General features: G+C 35.5%; 1 protein-coding gene and 1 pseudogene across 2 annotated transcripts in view; both read right to left on the bottom strand.

Annotated features, from left to right (window-relative positions):
- The window catches only part of AFG1L (AFG1 like ATPase), a 221,210-nt gene that overhangs the window by 61,080 nt on the left and 147,206 nt on the right, over positions 1-12,924 (bottom strand). The window lies entirely within an intron of this gene.
- LOC116549854 lies at positions 7,264-7,388 on the bottom strand (annotated as a pseudogene).

The following is a 12,924-nucleotide window of genomic DNA, read 5'->3' on the forward strand; positions in this document are numbered from 1 at the left end:
CCCACCTCTGCCTCTCAAGCATCTGGGACCACAGGCACGCATCACCAAGCCTAGTTAGACTTTTTCACCTTTGTAGACATGAGGTCTCTACATGTTTGCCCAGGTTGGTCTCAAATTCCTGGGCTCAAGCAATCCACCCATCTCAGCCTCTCAAGGAGCTGGAAGTATAGGCATGAGCCACTGTACCCAGGCTTTTGTGATTTTTAATAGACATAAAATTTTTTTGAAAACAGTCTACTTGGGCTGGGTGCAGTGGCTCACACCCATAATCCCAGCACTTTGGGAGGCAGAGGCAGGTGGATTGCTTGAGGCCACGAATTTGAGACCGGCCTGGGCAATATGGTAAAAACCCATCTCTGCCAAAACAAATACAAAAATTAGCCAGGCATGGTGGCACATGCCTGTAAGTCCCAGATACGCAGGTTGAGGTGGGAAAATGGCTTGAGTCTAGGAGGCAGGGGCTGCAATGAGCTGAGATGGCACCACTGCACTCCAGCCTGGGCTACCACTGAGCCAGACCCTATCTCGAAAACAAACAAAAAACAACAAAAAAACAGCCTACTGCATCATGTCCTATAAAATACAAAACAAAAAGTTGTTGTTTTGTTGTTTATAATATACAGCTATAAGTGTATAACAGGGTCTTATTCATAAAATATCAATAGGATTTCTTATGACAAACATACTACTGTCCATCTACTTTTGAGAGCCAACTATATTTCCCCACCACAGAGCCCTTTCCCCTCTCCGGTGTTCTTTGAACCCAGAATCATTACCATTACTAATCATCTACTTATCAAAAACATATAGCAACACACAATGCTTCAATTTGAATTTGAGACATTTCAGTTACAATACTTTGTACTTCTCGTAGAAATAAATAGTTCTTCACTAAGAAAATAACAAAAATACAATGAAAAAATTATTGAAAAAAATTTAAATGTTATACCAAAAAAGTCAGATTTAGCCCCAGCTACATGAGAGTCTGAGACAGGAGGATTTCTTGAGCACAAAAGTTTGAGACTAGCCTTGGCAACATAGTGAGAACTTGTCTCAGAAAAATAAAAAAACAGAAAACATTTGATGTAAAAGAAAGCAGTAAAGGAAGAATACAGGAGGGGAAATGAACAGGAAACATAAAGAAAACAAAAAGTAAAAAGCAAATGTAAATTTAATTCCATCAATAATAATCTAATTTGCAAATGAATCAAACAATTTAATCAAAAGGCAGAGACTGTCAGACTGGATAAAAAAGGCCCAAAAATATGCTGTCCACAGAAGACAGACTTTAGATTCAGATAATCTAAGAAAAAAGATATATCATGCAAACAGCAAGCAATATTAATATCAGACAAAATGGTTTTTTTGAAAAATGTAATTAGAGGTTAAAAGGGACATTTTATAATCATAAAAGAGTCATTCTATCAGGAAGATATAACAATTAAAAACATACATGCACCTAATAACAGAACCCTAAAATACAGGAAGCTAAACCTGACATAATTAAAGAAAGAAATAGACAATGCAACAACAATAATTGGAGAATTCAATATCAAACTTTCAATAACCAATAGAATAACTTGGGAAAAGATCAACAGGTAACGTAAGATTTGAACTACACTACACACAAACTAGACCTAACAGACATCTGTATAAACTACCCAACAACAGCAGAATACACATTATTCTTAAGTGTATATGGAACGTTCTCAAGGAAAGAGCACGTCCTTGACCATGAAACAAGTCTTAATAAATTAAAAAGGATTGGAATTATACAAAGTGTGCTCTCTGATCGCAATGGAGCAAAATTAGAAATTAATAAAAATATATCTGAGAAATTCACAAAAATGTGGAAATTAAGTAATACACATCTAAATAACCAAGAGATCAAGGAAAAAATCAAAAGGAAAATTAGAAAACACTTTGAGACAACAAAAATGAAGATCAAACATACCAAAATTTATGGGATACACTAAAGCAGTCCTTCAGGGAACATTATAAACATAAATGACTACATTTAAAAATAAGAAAACTATCAAACCAGCAATCTAATTTCCTACCATAAGACTATGAACAAAGAATATAAAGACAAGTGAAAGGACAGAGAAATAAAGATTAGCAGAAATTAATGAAATAGAGAACAGAAAAAAATACAGAAAAGCAATGAAAACAAAAGCTGGTTCTTTGAAAAGGTCAATAAAAATTACAATCGGATCACCTCCTAAAATTTAAAAAAAAAAAGAAAAAAATGACAAAAAATGAAAAGGTCAATAAAATTAACAAAACTTTAGCTAAATGTAAAGAACACTTAAGTGGATATGGAGAAGACAAGAAATAAGTAAATAAAAGGAACAAAAAGGAAAGAACACTAAAATTACTTACTAAAATTAGGAATGAAAGAGAGGACATGACTACAAACCTTATATAAATAAAAAGGATTATAAGGGAATACTCTGAATAGCTGCATACCAATGAATTAGATAACCTAGAGGAAATGAACAAATTCCTAGAAAGTTACAAACTACTAAAACTAACTGAAGAAGAAAAAGAAAATGTAAATAGAAGATGAGGGAACACTTCCAAACTCATTGCATGAGGTCAGTATGATCCTGATAGCAAAACCAGACAAAGATATCACCAGAAACAAAAACTGATGACCAATGTCTCTTATGAATATAAACATAAAAATCTTCATCAAAATACTAGCAAGCTAAATCCAACAATATATAAAAACAATTATATTCCATGGCCAAGAAGTATATATCCCTGAAATGCAAGATTGATAGAAAATCTGAAAATTACTAATGAAATACAGTGTATCAATAAAATAATGGACAAAAAAAAGCCCCACATGATCTTCTCAAAATAGATGACACAGAAAATGTATTTGACAAAATACAACACTCCTTCATGATAAAAAAAACACTCAACAAACTACAAATGGAAGCAAACGTCCTTTACCTAATAAAAAGCACCATTTAAAAACCCAGAGATGGGTGGCTATGGTGGCTCATGCCTGTAATCTCAGCACTTTGGGAGGCTCAGGTTAGAGGATTGCTTGAGGCCAAGAATTCAAGGCCAGGCAACATAGTAAAATCCCATCCTAACAAGGAAATTTTATTTTAAATTAGCCAGGCGTGGTAGTACACTCCTGTAGTCCTAGCTACTTGGGAGGCTGACATGGGAGGATTCCTTGAGCCCAGGAGTTTGTGGATGAAGGGGGCCATGATTGCACCACTGCACTCCAGCCTGGGTGACAGAGTGAGACTCTGTCTCAACAAACAAACAAACAAACAAACAAACAAACAAAACGAACACAAATATATTTTTAAAGAAAAGGCTAAACATAAAATTATTGAACAGGCAAGTTGGCTCATGCCTGTAATTCAACAATTCAGGAGGCTGAGGCAAAAGGATCAGTTGAGGCCAGGAGTTTGAGACCAGCCCGAGCAACATAGTGAGATCCTATCTCTACAAAAAATTAAAATTAGCCAGGCATGGTGGTACGCGCCTTTAGTTCCAGCTATTTGGGAGGTTGAGGGAGGAAGATCCCTTGAGCTCAAGAGTTTGAGGCTACAGTGAGCTATGATCATGCCACTGTACTCTACCCCAGGTGACCTTGTATCTAAGAAAAAATTTTAAAAAACAATTACCACACAACCTAGCAATTCAACTTCTAGGTATATGCAAGAGAAATTAAAATATAAATCCACACAAAACCTGTATATGAATGTTCATAGCAGTATTATTCACAATAGCCAAAAAGCAGAGACAACCCAATGTCCACTGACCGATAGGTGGATAAATAAAAGGTTTTTATCTATATAATAAAATATTATTTAGCAATTAAAAAGAATATAGTGCTGATACATGCTGCAATTCGGATAAACCTTGAAAACATTATGTCAAGTGAAATAAGGCAATGATCAAGGACCTCATTTTGTATGATTCCATTTATATTAAATATCATTACAGGCAAATCTATAGAGACTAAAAGTAGATTAGTGGTTGCCTGAGATAATGAGGGCTTGGGGGTGGAAGACAGAGGATGAACATTGCAGAGGATGAGAGCTGAAGCACACAGGGTTTTTTTCTGGGGTAAAAATGTGTTCTAAAATTGATTGTGGTAATGTTTACGCGATTCTGCAAACATATGAAAAATAGTTTATTGCATACTTTTTTAAGTAGTCACCATCATTGAATGAGTTGTACACTTTTAAATAGATGGACTGTATGGCATGTGAATTGTATCTTGATAAAGCTATAGAAATAAATCTTAAAAATAAGTATAATATCCTATCACACCTAACTAAGTTAACAATAATTCCTCAGTGTCGTGAAACATCCAGTAGTGTTTGCATTTTTTATTGTCCTGTAGTTTTTTTTTGTTTGTTTTGTCTTTGTTTTCGTTATTGCAGTTTGTGTGATTCAGGATCCACATAAGGCCCATACACTGTAATTGGTTGATATGTTTCTACGTCTCTGTCTCCTTTAAACTAAAGGTTCCCTATCCATCTCTCTCTCTCTTTTTCTTATTTATTTATTGAAGAAGCAATTGATTTATGTCATTTAAAAAATCTACAGTCTACATTTTGATGAATGTATTCCTGTGATGTTATTGAACATATTCCATTGCCCCTATACTTCCAGTAAATGGATAAAATTCAGGTTTCATTTTATAGCAATTATTATAGAATTTATGATCATTAACTAGATCCATTAAATTATGAGGGTTTTACAAAATGGTGGATATTCTAATTCTTTTCAAATTCTCTCAACATTTTTGCAATTGCAACCTAGAAAACTTCCATAAAGAGAAGCTTCCCCTCATCAACTATTTTGTTATACTAAGGATCCGTTATTTTAAAGCAGGTAGAAAAAAACGCTTGATTCTTTCCTTTTATTTACCAATTGTTCAGAATAATGGCCTAGACACTTCCACTTCTGGCCGTGATGGAATAACAGGGCCCAGGGTTACATATCTTCCTTAAACAACTAGAAACAATCTAAAATATACGAAACAATGGTTTGCAGACATTGCATAACAAAAAGCACAGTACAGTGATCCCCAGGGAAGGGAAACAAATTAGCTGAGCCTCAACTTACCACCTTCCTGAGTTTCCCGACTTCAGGAGTAGGGACACAAACAGCTCAGCATTTGGGAAGTTGAGAAAACTGAATTCAGCATTTGGAGAGGCCAGTGCAGCTAGAATTTGCAAGATATAATACTGGAAAGAAAGGTACAGAGACAGATGTCCAGCAATCTGCAGAGGGGTCCCTGAGTCTTTAGCTGAGTACTAATTTGTGTATGCATAAGCAGCAACTACTTGAAATGGGAAGGTGGGAGAGACCCACTGAAATCACAAAGCATACACCCCTGGAGTTCATAAATGTTCAAAAGTAGTTCATGTTTCCTCTAGTCAGAGTAGAAAGTCCTACTAAAACATAGGGTATCGGATGGAATTCTCAGAAGAGTATTGCTTCAGGAATAATTAGCCCTAAAATAAAGGCACTCTGGTCTCACTTTACAAAGCAGCCTCAAGAGGATAAAATTGTTTCCAAATAACTTAACTGTGTCCCAGAACAAAGTCCTAAAATACTTAAAAGAATACAAAATACTCTATCTAGTACCCAACAATATAAAATTCACAATATCTGAAATCCGATTAAAAAAAAAAGCAAGCATGAAAAGAAGCAGGAAAATGCAACTAATAAAAAGGACAAAAACTGATCAATAGAAACAGACCCAGAAATGACATAGATGATAGAATTAGTAGACAAAGACATTAAAACCTTGATGATAAATATGCTGCATATGCTCAATAAGGTAGAGGAAGGCATGAGTATAAGAAGAAACAAAGAAGATACGAAAAAGAAACCTCCATGGCACAGTGGTATGTGTCTGTAGTCCCAGCTATTTGAGAGGCTAAGGTGGAAGAATCTCTTAAGTCCATAAGTTCAAGACCAGCCTAGCAAGACCCTGCCTTTTAAAAAAGAAAATAAAAGGAAAGAAACCCAAGTTTAGCTTCTAAAAAGGAAAAATGCCACCTCTAACATGGACAAATACACTGGATTATAATTCATAGCACATAAGATGTTGCAAAAGAAATTACCCGAAGTGAAACATGGGAAGAAAAAAGAATGAAAAAAGTGAACAGAGCATCAGTGAGTTATGGGATAATATAAAGAGGTCTAATATAAATGTAACTGGAGTCCCAGAACTCGAAGAGAAGGAGAAGGGATGGTGAGAAATTATAAAGAAATAAGAGAAAATTCTCCAAATTAAATGAAAACTATGAATCCACACATCCAAGAAGCACAACCAAATCCAGGCAAAAGAAACATGCTGAAAACCATACCAATGCACATCATAATAAAACTGTTTAAAACCAAGATAAAAATAAAATTATAGAGGCAGCCAGTGATAAGACTTATGGCCTTATGTAGAGAAGGACAAAGAATGCCAGTAGATTTCTCATGAGAAACAACACAAGCCAGAAGAGAAGAAAGCAACATCACTAAAGTACTAAAAGAGAAAAAATGAAGAAAAAAAAAAGAGAGGAAGGAAGGGAAAAAAAGGGGAAGGAGGAAAGGAAAGCAAACCAGCCTGTCAATCTAGAATTCTCTAGCCAGCAAAAATCTTTCAAAAATAAAGGCAAAACAAAAATTTTAATATGAGAAAATTCATCACCAGTAGACCGCTAGTATAAGAAATGTTAAACAGAGTCCTTTAGGGAAAAGAGAAATTATAGCAAGTGGAAATTTCAATCTATATGACAGAATGAAGTGTACAAGAAATAGTAAACATGTAGGTAAAATAGACTTTTTTCTTATTTTAAAAATCTCTTTAAAGGATTATTGACTGTTTAATCAAAAGTAATGACAATGCATTATGGAGTTTATAACCTAAAAAAATAAAGTAATGCATATAATAATATATAATAAAATATACACTTACATAATAAAATAATATAGCAAAAAAAGACAATAAAAGTACAAAGGTCAGGATAGTAAAAATGGAAGTATACTGTAGGTTTTTATATTATACATCAAGTGGTATAACGTTACTTGAAGGCAAACTATGGTAAGTTAGAGGTGCTTATGCTAAGCCCTAAAGCTTTTTATTCAAAGAAAAACATCAAGGAGGTATAGCTAATAAGAGATAAAATGGAATCTTAAAAAAAATAACTAATACGAAGTCAGTAAAAGAGGGAAACTGGAAAAAAGAACAGATGGGACAATAGAAAACAAACAGCAAACAACATGGATTGACTCTGAAAACATTATGCTAAGTGAAAGAAGCCACACACAAAAGACCACGTTTTACACTGTGAAACTCATAAGAACAGGTACTACAATTGATCTTAACCAAAAGGCTGAGAAGCAATATACATCGTATATATAACAGCACATTACTTAACAATGGTGATGTGTTTTAAGAGTGTTGTTAGGTGATTTTGTCATCATGCAGACATGGTAGAATATACTTATACAAACCTAGATGGCATAGCCTGCTACCTACTTCTGCTATACGGTACAGCCTAATACTCCTAGACTATAAACCTATACAGCATTTTACTGTACTGAATATTATAAGCAACTATAATACAATGGCCAGTATTTGTGTATCTAAACATAGAAAAGATACAATTAAAATACAGTATTTTGATCTTATGGGACCACTATCATATCTGTGATATGGTCTATCATTGGCCAAAATATTACTATGCAGCGTATTACTATATTATATATTATGTGATTCCATTTATATGAGATATATTAAATAGGCAAAGTCCATAGAGACAGAAGGTAGATTGTCAGAGGGTAGTGGGGTGAGAAGCATGAGGGTGGTGACTGCTAATGGGTTTCTTTCTGGGGTGATAAAAATGTTCTGAAATTAGACAGTGGTGATGGTAGTATTACTCTAAATATACTAACAAACCACTGAGTTATAGACTTTAAAAGGATGAATTCTATCTCAATAATTTTTTTCTAAAAAGTACAAAAAAAAACAAGTAGCAAGATAGTATATTTAAACCTAGCCATATCAATAATCACTTTAAGTGTAAATGGTTTAAATAACTCCAATTTAAAAAAAAAGATTGTCAGATTGCATAAAAAATAAATACCCCAATACAAGTTTCCAACAAGAAACTCATTTTAATATAAAGACACAGATAGGCTCAAAGTAAAATGATGAGAAAAGATATATCATGCAAACACTAATTTTAAAAAAGTTGAAGTGGCTACATTAATATTAAGCATAGTATATTTCAAAGCAAGGAATATTACCAGAAATAATGAGGTTCATTTCATAATGATGAAGAGGTCAGTTCATCAAGAGAACATATCAATCCTAAACATTTATATACCTAATAATAGAGCTTCAAAATACATGAAGCAAAACCAGACAGAACTGTAAGAGGAAACAGAACAATCCATAATTATACTTGGAAATTTCACCACCTCTTTCTCAATAATTAACAGAAAAAGTAGGTAAAAAATCAGTAAGTATATAGGGGACTTAAATAACCCTGTCAACCAACTTGACCCAATGGCATGTAAAGTACACGCTACTAACAATAGCAGAATACATAATAAAGTGCATGAGAAACTTGTTCCAAGAACATCATATTCTGGACCATAAAACAAGCCTCAATAAATTCAAAAGGATTCAAATCACACAACATAAGTTCTGTAGTTAAATTTGGGAATCATTAACAGAAAGATGTATAGAAAAATCACTAAACATTTGGAAACTAAATAACACACTTTTAATAACTCATGGGCAAAAAAATCACGAGAGAAAACATGATATAATAAAATGTGTGAGATGCAGCTAAAGTAGAACTTAGAGAAAAATTTATAGTTTTAAAATGCTTATATAAGAGCAGAAAGGTTTAAAATGAAGGACTTAAACTTCTACCTTAAAAAACTAGGAAAAGAAGAGCAAATTAAATCCAAACTAAGCAGAAGAAAGGAAATAATGAAAGTTCAGAAATTAAGGATATAGAAAACAGAAAGTATTTAATAATAGAGAAAATCAACATAACAAAAGCAGTTTCTTTGGTAAGATCAACAGACTTAAAACTGCAGTAAGCATGATCAGAAAAAAACAAAGCAGGCTATCTTTTTAAACATCTTTTGATTATGAAAAATTTTACACATAAACACGTGAAGAGAATAGTACTATTAAAACCCCAATGTAAAAATCACCTACTCAATACATGGCATGGTCAATCTTGTTTCCTCTATACCTCCCATCAATCCCCCTACGCTGGCTTATTTTGAAACAAATACTAGACATTGCATTATTTCGTCTGTAAATATTTTCACTTATGATTACTTCTTAAGTAGAAAAACATAAATGTTCTTCCGTGCCATGATGCTAAGAAGAAGTAAAACATAATCTGTAAACATCAAAAATCTCCCAAATGTCTTCATCCCTTCCCCAGACTGAAGAATTAGCCAGACAACACTCAGAACCCCAAGAAAGTAGACAGTTTCCTCGATTGCCAGAAACAGAAATTCTGTCTCTTGCTCTCTGAGGAACAGACTTCAGGGCTGGGCGTGGTGGCTCACTCCTGTAATCTCAGCACTTTGGGAGGCTGAGGCAGGTGGATTGCTTAAAGCTAGGGGTTTGAAACCAGCCTGGCCAACATGGTGAAACCCCGGCTCTACTAAAAATACAAAAATTAGCTGGGCATGGTGGTGCATGCCTGTAATCCCAGCTACTCGGGAGGCTGAGGCACGAGAATCACTTGAACCTGGGAGGTGGAGGTTGCAGTGAGCTGAGATCGCGTCACAGCACTCCAGCCTGGGCAACAGTGAGACTCTGTCTCAATTAAAAAAAAAAAAAGAACAGGCTTCAGGAAGGCCTAGTGACTGGTGCTACTGAAGGATGGGAAACTGACCTTTGATTCACACTGACAATAAACATTCAGTCATGGCTTAGGGATTGCATCTGGTAATTGTACCTGGCAAGCAGGCAGGCATATAGCCAGAGTCTCCACAACAATCAAGACTTATCAGGAGGGTGTAAACCCACCCATCCAAGAATGACAAAGGTGATCTAATGGAACCCTTATCTTGATCAGGTGCTATCTTTGTCACCTAATGGGCCCTCAAAGGCCAGAAAATCTAACAGCTTCTACTGGGAATATGCTCTATTATCTTCTGTGTTGTTTAAGTGTCTCCATGTGGATACATTTCTGCAATCGTGACTGCTAAATACATTTTATATTCTTAAACTGTGTGGTATTTTTCAATCAATACCATCACTTCCATCGTGACACATGCAAATGAGTGTGAGAAGCAGGAATGATACGAATATAGTGGAGTCTAAAAGACACATGAGAGAATTTAAGGAACTGGAGGAGGGGTAGAGCTGGCTCATATTTGGCATAAGACCATAAAAATTTTGTTGTAGAGGAGAGATAAATTATTTCAGTGGGGTGTGCATACTGCCTGCTACATAACTCTGGGCAGTCTGGTACAAGGTACTGAAACAAATTACAGCCTAAAAGGAAGGGAGCCAGGCTTAACCATTTTCAAGTGGCTTCTACTGGTGAATGTTTCAGAGGTTCTTCAGTGGGAATTGAAATGGGAAATGACTGGGCTAGCTGTTTAACTGGTAAGAAAAACTGAGACTGAAACTATAGAAACAAAAAGACAAAATAATAATAATAATAAGCATAACTCCCCAATGTATGGGACAGACTTGTAATGGTAATGACTGGTGATGGAGAGAAGGTCCCAAGCTGTCCTAGACACTCCACTAATCCAGAAAGTGGCAACCTTAGAGACAGAAGAGGGTCTCAGCCAAAGTTTAGGTCTGGGAGGATGTGACAATCAAGCTAAGAAATGTTTTTAATTTTCATTAATCTGATTCTCTCAGTTGAGGGCAGAGGAGTGTTTGTAAGTAATATCACAGACAAGAAACATGAAGTTTTCAATTATGGGGAAGTATGTTTTAACAAATGTAAGCTTCAGTCTTAGTTTTCACAGACATTTCTTCTGAAACAGAGCTATAACCTTGAAGCTGTGTGTCGTTTTGTCAGCTAATTCTTACTGTTTTAAAAAATGGCGTTCAAAGTTATATTCTCCAAAATGATTTTCTATTTGAAATAGATGTTTCCCAAGTGGAAAACTAAGAGTATTTGAGACATAAAATTTCCACTAGTAAAAGTATTTAAGAAAAAACTTTTTTCTGGAAATCTGTTCAAAAGATGGATGAATACATTACATCAGCCAAATACAAATATGTGAATATTTGGGCAGTGTCTAAAAAGCCACAAACTATATTTTCACCATTTTCAGGATGATCCATAATCCCCATACACATGAAATTGAAATGGTGTTTAGACAATTTAAGTTTTAAACAACTGAACAATGTGCTTCAGAAGTAGTTTTGTTCAAGTGGTAGATGACTTTAGCGGACAGAAGCCAGCTGCAACAATGGGAGGAAGCCCGGTTCTTTAAGGTCTAACGTCTGGTAAATGCCCCCCGTTGGGAGAGACAGCCCCTCCATGGGTCTCTCCTTCACATCTTGCTGAATATGCCAAGAATGCGAGGCCCTAGGCATTTCTCAAGGTTGTGCGTGCAGTGAGCAACTTTGAAAAATAAGATAATGTCTCCCTTGAGACAAAAAGCCAACTTCCTTATGTCTGGTTCCGCAAGCTCAGAGCTCTTTTCCTGTAATAATTCCTGCCTGTTGTAGGAACCACTAACCCTTCACAATAGGGACAGCAAAATGGCCTGGGGCAGCATGCTATGGACCTTTTAGCAGTGGTGCTTCCTGTTTGAAAAGATATGCTCATTGCATATATAAAATAATAACCTCTACTATTACCAGCCCCCGGACAGCTAATCTGAAGCACTTTAATTCTCTGTAATGATGAGATGGGGGTCACCCTTGATCAGTACCAGGTGATTCAAAATAGATTCAAAGCCTCCATCCAGAAGCAAATGGGAGCCCAGTGCTTGATTGATCTGTTTGGATTTCAGCATGGGGATCTTATTGAGTCCTATCTACCAAGCAACTAGAAAAGAAACAAACTGGTCAGGTGTGGTGGCTCATGCCTGTAATCCCAGCACTTTGGGAGGTCGAGGCAGGTGGATCACCTGAGGTCAGGAGTTTGAGACCAGATGGGCAAACATGGCGAAACCCAGTCTCAACTAAAAATACCAAAATTAGCTGAGAGTGGTGGCGCATGCCTGTAATCCCAGCTATTCAGGAGGCTGGGGCAGGAGAATCACTTGAACCTAGGAGGCAGAGGTTGCAGTGACCCGAGATCACATCACTGTACTCCAGCCCCCAGTGACAGAGTGAGACTCTGTCCCCCCAACAAAAAAAGAAAAAGAAAAAGAAAAAAAGAAACAAACTGTGTTCATCTCTGGAATGATCATGCATTTAGCACAGAATAAAAAACTGGACAAGGATGTAGTGTTTGAATCTAAGCAAAAGTTTGGATATTTGCACTCAAGGTCTCTGTTTTATAGCTTGCTAAATTTAAATTCTCTGAGTCTGTTGTATATGAGGTTGTTACAGGGCCAAAAACATACCTGAAACTTACTTATGAAGGTACTCTAGGATATCTAAATTTAGTGTGATATAGATTACATACAAACATGCAGTGTCTTATGTGAATTAGTTTTGTGGGACCCGGGCAATATTATGAACCATAGAAATTGCTCCATGTCAACTTTTTGAGTAGTTTTAGAAATCTGTGGTAATTCTTGATATTATTTAGATTATATTTTAGATATTTGTAATTGGCTTTGGGAAGTTAGACTAATAAAATACTGATTGATGAATATTAATATTTCTGTTTCATTAAATATCATATATGGCATTCTACTTGTATGAAATTCTGAGATAGTGCTTAGTGTTCCCCTAGAAGGAAGCTAAAATTTTGTTTTTTG

Source organism: Sapajus apella, unplaced genomic scaffold, assembly GCF_009761245.1.
Source record: "Sapajus apella isolate SASKATOON/1434 unplaced genomic scaffold, GSC_monkey_1.0 scaffold6, whole genome shotgun sequence".
Lineage (NCBI taxonomy): Eukaryota > Metazoa > Chordata > Mammalia > Primates > Cebidae > Sapajus > Sapajus apella.